The sequence below is a fragment of the Hemiscyllium ocellatum genome, chromosome 32 (assembly GCF_020745735.1).
Source record: "Hemiscyllium ocellatum isolate sHemOce1 chromosome 32, sHemOce1.pat.X.cur, whole genome shotgun sequence".
Taxonomy (NCBI): domain Eukaryota; kingdom Metazoa; phylum Chordata; class Chondrichthyes; order Orectolobiformes; family Hemiscylliidae; genus Hemiscyllium; species Hemiscyllium ocellatum.
The window spans coordinates 41,638,483-41,646,218 of record NC_083432.1 but is presented as its reverse complement, the minus strand read 5'-3'; the positions used below and the strand labels follow the sequence as shown (position 1 = coordinate 41,646,218).

Genomic DNA, 7,736 nt, shown 5'->3' with positions numbered 1-7,736 from the left:
TGTAACCGCATCCTTTTTCAACCCCAGAAAACATAAGTCCTGGGACCGAAAAGCTTCAGGACCACGTCTGAAAAAAAAGCTCCCATGGAAAACCACTCCCAGGTACAGCGATGACTTGGATGAAAGACCGAAAATAATGGCTCTTTCCGCGCATCAAAATCGCTAAAAAGATCAAAATATTTAATTTTTTGACACATTGAGAAGTACTTTGAATAACCACCATCCTTCATTCGGACTTCTTCCTCTGCTATATCTGCAACTTTAAAAAAAATCAAAATGAGAAGGATTTAACATTTTTTTCCCAAACTGAACTGGAAATATTGCATTAGTGAAATGACTCGCCTCTATTTTTTTTAAAGGGACACCTTTGTGTAGGGAAATTGATGAGTTACATTTAGAGGAAGGATTTTTTCTTGTTAATAAAAGGTGCTGAAGCAGCTTTGACGATGAATCTGAAGATAGCAATTGTTTGATTTAGTTTTCATATGCATTTCGATGTTGCAATTATATTGGGAATACCGGACTGATTTTTCCCCCTCTATTTTGTTTCATCTCCATTCAAAGCGGACATTCTCTCTTTAAGAGAGAGGCTGCCAGCCAGAATTTCAGTCTTGGAAATCCCTGATGTAAACAAACCGCCCACTTCTATCAGAATGCCGAAGATGGCAGCGGACTGCCGAAGCGATCTTTTCACAGGACGGCTTTACTGCCAGACTGCTCGACTCTTGGAGTAACACTCGGCTCTTTTCAACTGCTTCGTGGGTTGAGCGTCCGGTACCCACTCCCTCTCTCCTCGAGCTAATTTGGAAGAAAAAGGTAAATTGCAATTCAAAATGTGTTGTCACTGTGGAGTTTGGTGGGGATACAAAGAGAATTGCCTTTTTTTTGTTGAAACGTCTCATGAATGATACTGTACTGTAGGGGAGTTTGGTCTGCGCCACCATGTGGCTCCTCAGCTGCGACTGAAATTGCAACATTGTTCGTCTCGATGTAACTTACAAAGAGACAGCTGGCGAGAGTCAGTCTGCTACAGTCAGATGAGATCCTGGGATAAGTCAGCAACACGTGAGTCCAACCTTTCACAAATCTGTAGGGTAACGAACAACGAGTGTAGAGCAACAATCTGTAGTGAAAATGAACCAGCCTCTCTCCAATCCTTCACTTCAGACAGCAAAAATAGCTCAGCCATATTTCTCTCTCTCTCTCTTGCTCTCTCTCTCTCTGTGAGAGCTTTGTTTGGATCTCAGAGCAGTAAATGTCCCGCCCGCTTAAAACATCCAGTCCAGCATTTACCTTCTTATATCCCAAGGGCTTTTAGATTTGCTCTTTGTCATATGTTTATTTGACTATCGTGATTTAAAAGTCGGCAGTCATTTTTTTCCCTCCTTGTCAAGCTGTTAAAGGCGAGATTCAGAACTGTAGCAAGTGCGCAGGCGTTTCAAAAAAAAGGCTTGGAGTTTTTGCTCTATGATGTTGTCGAACACCCAATTTTATTGTTATTTTTAAAAATCTAACATTTTTGTTCGCGGAAATAGTCTCAAGCACTATTGCCACTAACATACAGAAATGCAATTTTTGGTTTTGAAATAAGTAGGTTGTGTATATAGTATGTCAATTCATACAAATAGTTAAGCGGTTTTAGATAAATTAGAGCTATCATTTTGATTAATTTATATCGTATTCAGAACCAATTGGATTATCTTTGTAAGTTGCAAGAACATAAATCTGTAGGATCCCCAGATTTCATTTGAAAAGTTGGTGTTCGATCCAAACGAATATTATGAAAAATATTTTCTTTTAAGAACATAAATTGTACCAGGACTTGTTCAGTTGAGAAATACATCACCCAGCATGATGCATGTCAGTAAAAGCTATAACATATCATCTGGTCCACTTGTTCTCCTAACTCTCCCTGGCTGATATTTCATTGCACATCCACTATCACAGCATCCTAGAATTTATTATCTCAGACAATTATTATAGAAGATTTCAGTTGTGATAGCTGATCTCTATTGTTCACTAAACTCAGCTTGGATTGGGTGCTAAAACTGGCCTCAGTACCATTGCATAAGAGTTCCTATTTTTGGTGGCTGTCTGGTGTTTTACACTGACATCCCCTGCCCCCAGCCACAAACAGCTGGTGAATGTATCTGCATGTATATCTATTTTTGTGTATATGTGTGTATATATCTATGTGTGCTTAGCTACCAGTGTATATCTATTGCACATATATGCGCGTATGCGCTTTTCTGCAAGTGTGTATCAATGTTTTGTGCATCTATGAATGTGGGAGTGCAACTATGCATATACGGAGGCATGGGATCTATTCCGGCATCATCTACCATTGGATACTGAACTCTCAGACTCACCCAGGATTCATGTAACTGTACCCAGAACAGTTTCGCCCATGCAGGTATGGATGGGGTTAAAAAGATTGGAGGAGGAAGAGACTGAATTGCCAAAGTGAGTTACACTGAGATTATAAATTGATTTAGATTAAATTCCCTACTGTGTGGAAACAGGCCCTCTGGCTCAACCAGCACACACCTACCCTCCGAAGAGTAACCCACCCAGACCCGTCTCCCTCCGACTAATGCACCTAACACTATGGGCAATTTAGCCTGGCCCACACATCTTTGGACTATGGGAGGAAACTCGCACAGACACAAGATGAATGTGCAAACTTCACACAGACAGTCACCCGAGGCTGGAATTGAACTAGGGACCCTGGCGCTGTGACGCAGCACTGCTAACCACTAAGCCGCCGTGCTGCCCCTAAGATCCACATCCTTGCCCAACAATTAAAAATCAGTTGTTAAACTCATTGTGAATTGATGAATCTTGCTTTTATGATTTATGAAGTGCAACTGGGAATCAGAACAAGTACAGTTGGAGTAGTAAATCATGATGTTTTATAGGGAGCCATCTCAGCAATTTATTACTATTAAAACACAGGAGGCAATATCACAGGGGAGCATCAGGATTAGGAGAAGGAGTAGCCAGTAAACCCTTTAATCAATTTAATCCTGGTTGGCCTTTTATGTCAATTTTTCCCCTCACCATTCCCCTGTCCTCTTGATATCTTTAATACTGAGAAATCTTATTGATCTCTGCCTTGAATAATGTCAATGACTGAGCCTCCTCAACCCTCTGGAGTAGTGGATTTCAAGGGAAGAAATTCCTCCTCATCTCAGACTTCAATGGTCTACTTCTTATTCTGAGACTGTGTACCTGGTTCTAAGTCATCATACTTCTTGTATCTACTCTGTCAAGCCCTGTAAGAATTCTGTATCCTTCAATGAGACCACTCATCATTATATAGGGTTAGAAGAATATTCCTGATGAAAGGTTCCTGCCCAAAACATTGATTTTCCTGCTTCTCGGATGCTGCTTGACCTGCTGTGCTTTTCCAGCACCACTCTAATCTTGACTCTGATCTCCAGCATCTGCAGTCCTCACTTTCACCTTAGAAGAATATAAACCCTGTCTCATTCTCACCTTGCAGAACAAGCCCTCCATCCCAAGCAATCTGGTGAAACTTCATTGCACTCCCTCTCTGACAAGTATATCATTCTGTTAGTCAGGCCAAAATTGTACAGAATGCAGTCTAATTGTAGCAAGACCTCTGCATTCCAGAACTGAAATACTCTTGTGCTAAAGACCAAAATACCTTCCTAATTGTTTTTGTTGCACTTGCATGTTAGCTTTCAGTGACTTTTGAATAAGGATACACAGTTCCCTTTTGAAGTCAACATTTCCGTTCTCTCACCTTTTAAAAAATATTCTGCATTTCTGATTTCCCTGGAAAAGTGGATAACTTTCTATTTTTCATTTCAGTTGAAAATGCACATTCAGATCAAGTCAATCATTAGTTTTCCATGTAAGTAGGAGCTCATCATTTTTAAGTAAAAACTGGTAAAACATGAGCCACAAAACCTATACTTGATAGACAATTAGTAAATGGTCACTTGCATAGCTGGATAATTTTCACACATGTTTGTGGACTGCAAAACCCTCTGGTATAGTTTACCACAGATTAGATTCGATTGAAGACTACAAGGACAAGTCTTCTCTGAAGGTAAAAAAACCGTACCTCTGTTTCCTCTTTTGAGTTTAGCTCTTTTGTCCATGTTTTGACCAAGGCTGTAATGAGGTCAGGATTGAGTTAGCCTGACATAATCCAAACTAAGCGTCAGCAAGCAGTTTATTGTTGATTAAATGATGATGACTCTGTTCATGACACCTTCCATTTGTTTTTTTTCTGATAATTGAGAATAGACAGATGGATTGGTAATTGGCTCTATGAATATATAGCATTCAAGGCTAAGGTATCAAGAGGATGTGGAGGGTAAGAATATGGTTTTGAGGTAGATGATCAACTATGATCATGTCAAATGTTGAAGCTGCCTTGATGGGCCCAATGGCCTATTCCTGGTTGTTGCTGGTTGAAAATCCTAGAACTCTTTTGTTAACAGCACTGAGGGTGTGTTTTCATCACACAACTGTGACAGCTCAAAAAGGTAGCCCATCAATTCCTCTAGGGCAATTTGGCTTGTCAGCAATTACTGGTCTTGTCAGGGATGCTCATACACCATTTATAAATTAAAGAAAAGACAGGCAATGTTACAAGTGCAGAGAGTTCTATAGTTGCACAGTGTCTGATTCCATTTAGCTGTCCTTATATGGTCTGTGAATGCTGATGCATATCCCTTTTAGTTTCTGTTGTTAATTGACTGATTTCAATCAATTCAGATTGTTGTGCAAAAAGGTTTCTTCAAATAAATTTATTAATGCAAAACTACTGATTATTAGCCAATGCTGGTAAACTAGTGCATAAGATTCACTATTTTCATTGAGTTTGAATTGATTTTTTGATTGAATTCTAAAGCCATTTACTTTAGAATAGCACCTTATATTCTTAAAAAGTTATCTTTTCTTTGTTATATCTGATTGGACAGTACATAACCCAAAGGTACATATCCAAAATCTTCATTAACAACCTTTTGAATTTTATTGCTGAAGATGGAGAGATTGTGAGAAAATAATCTCTAGGCACTTCATCAGACTCAAAGATTATAGGTTATAAAGTTCAAATGTGAATGGAGGAATGAATTAAACATGTTTATAGCATCTGTAATATGTAATGATATGCCAAGATGCTTTACAGTCTCAAAGGGGCATGAATAGGATAAATAGACAAGGTATTTTCCCTGGGGTGGGGGAGTACAGAACTAGAGGGCATAGGTTTAGTGTGAGAGGGGAAAGATATAAAAGAGGCCTAAGGGGCAACTTTTTCACGCAGAGGTGGTGAGTGTATGGAATGAGCTGCCAGAGGAAGTGGTGGAGGCTGGTACAATGACAGCATTAAAAATGCACCTGGATGGGTATGTGAATAGGAAGAGCTTAGAGGATATGGGCTAAGTGCTGGCAAATGGGATTAGATTAGTTTAGGATAGCTCGTTGACATGGACACTTTGGACCAAAGGGTCTGTTTCCATGCTGTACATCTTGATGACTCTATGACTCAAATCATACTTTTGAAGTGTAATTACTGTTGTGATTTAGGAAACTATAGTAAATATGCACATAACAAGCTGCCACTGTTTATAATGTGGGGATGACTTGGTAACTGTTTCTGGCTATTCCTTGAGGTTTAATTATTGGGCAGGACACTGGATGGATCTCTTCTGCCCTTCTTCTCAATAGCATCTTTTACATCCACCAGAGAGGTCAGATAGGACCTCGATTTAACATCTTAAAGGAAAGAGCACTCCTGACAGTGAAACACTCTTTCAGCCTTGCTGGATTGTCCGTTTTGATTTTTGTAGTAAAATTTCAATGTTGGTTTTGGAATCCATATCATCTGAAGCAGAGACATAGGTCTCTGAGGAAGGTTCTTGATCAGTAGGGGATTTCAGGATTATAGGGAAATGCAGGGCAGTGGGTGTGAGGAATGTCAGATCAGCCATGATTCTAATGAATAGTGGAGCATTTTACTTTCCAGTTAAGTTAAATTATACCAAGTGGATATATAGATTATATATATATGTGGTGATTCCTCAAAACAAAGATGGTATTTGCTCATGGCAAAAACAAGTATGCGGAGTCTCCTAACATGGGGAAGCTGGTGCACTGCAATGTCTACACAGTTCTGTGGAATGGGAAACTCTCCTGCTGTTATTGCCATCCATATGTGTATTGAAAGAATTTACATAAGACCATAATAAATAGAAACAATAGTAGGCCATTCAGGCCCTCGAATTTGCTCCACCATTCCACAGGATTGTGGTTGATCTGATACTCTTTCCTGCCCTTTCCCCATAACTCTTGATTGCCCTACTGATCAAGAATCTATGTTTCTCAGTGTCCAATATACACAAAGATGCTGTCCCCACAGCTGTCTATGGCAAGCAATTCCAAACATTCACAACTTTCTGAGAAAATAAATTCCTTTTCATCTCAGTCTTAAATTGTGGTCCCTTAAATCTGAGACTATGCTCTCTGGTCCTAGACCCTCTCATGAGGGGAAACATTCTCTCAGCATTTACCCTGTCAAGTCCCTTATGAATCCAATATGTTACAATGAGATCACCTCTCATTTTTCTAAATTCCAAAGAGTCCTAACGCGATATCAAAGAGTTAATTTGCTTTGCTGACCTGCAGGAAATTGGTTGTCCCGAGCCTGGGGTAGGATGCCTCTAACTAACAGGTAGATTGTAAGGAATTTATTTTCCCATTGCTTGCTATTTAAAGTCTTTTAAGTGGCCATTTCCTATTATTCAAAGATAACTTACATTTGCATTATCATCCATACAATAAGAACATTGCAGTTGGAATTTTGACTACTCCATGTAGTCAAAAAGAATCAGAACAGATTTGGCCATTAAGGGATCATTTACATTACATTGTTTCTGGAGATGATTAGGTCACTGCATTGTGTCTTGAGTGGCATGTGACAGTGAGGGAGTGACATGGGGGGTGGTCTTGTGGCATTACTGACTGTGACGTAAAGATTTTGTATGAAGGAAGAACTATTTCCTTTGTTCAGAGAGACCTCTTGACACGCTTTGCAAGTATTGCAAACAGTACAATCCCTTGTACTGTTCCAACATTTGATTAAATTGTGGTATTTATGTAACTAAATACCCTCCATCCATCTTGGTTCCATACTCCTAAATACTCTAGGTGAATTGCCTCCTGCATTTGTAGTTTATAATCCACAATGAAGGTTGTTCTAGGTGGAGTCATGCTGCAAATACTGTAAGACACCAAAGAGGTCAGTACTTAGTAGCTAAAAGTTACAAGTCCTGTTTCAAAGAAGATCTAGTTTTATTAGTATTGAGATATGTGAATCATGGAGATAATTTTAACCTAACTCACTGGGAGGGTATCTAGGTATATCCTAACCAATGTTTAATTCAGTAGAGAATAAAATCAGGGTGACAATACAACCATTTCTATCCTTAGTTTTCCATTCGATTAGTTAGATAAAAATTGCTCCCAACGTGTTAATCTAATATTTCACATAGGTCCCTTCATTCAGCTGATTTGCTGTGCAAGTACTGTTTACATCATGTAAACATTTCTTGTTAACCTGCACCACAACAAGTGGAGATAGCCATTTGTTACACTGTATTTGATCTGGTATAGCAGCCTTTATCCTTATGTTGCCTGCTAATGCTGCCAAGCATTGCTTTTTTGTGTGTTGGTCCACATTGACTACAACGTGGCCAGGT

At 39.3% G+C, this 7,736-nt stretch overlaps 1 protein-coding gene across 3 annotated transcripts in view; it reads left to right on the top strand.

The window, feature by feature from the left end:
- Positions 1–569: 569 nt before the first annotated feature.
- The window catches only part of tbkbp1 (TBK1 binding protein 1), a 135,817-nt gene continuing 128,650 nt past the window's right edge, over positions 570–7,736 (top strand). For 2 of the 3 annotated variants that reach the window (XM_060848827.1, XM_060848825.1), the window contains exon 1: positions 570–816. The gene's annotated coding sequence lies outside the window, so the exon portion shown is untranslated. Of the gene's footprint in view, positions 817–921; positions 1,066–7,736 lie in introns of all 3 variants that reach the window. The other variant, XM_060848826.1, reaches the window with a different exon arrangement.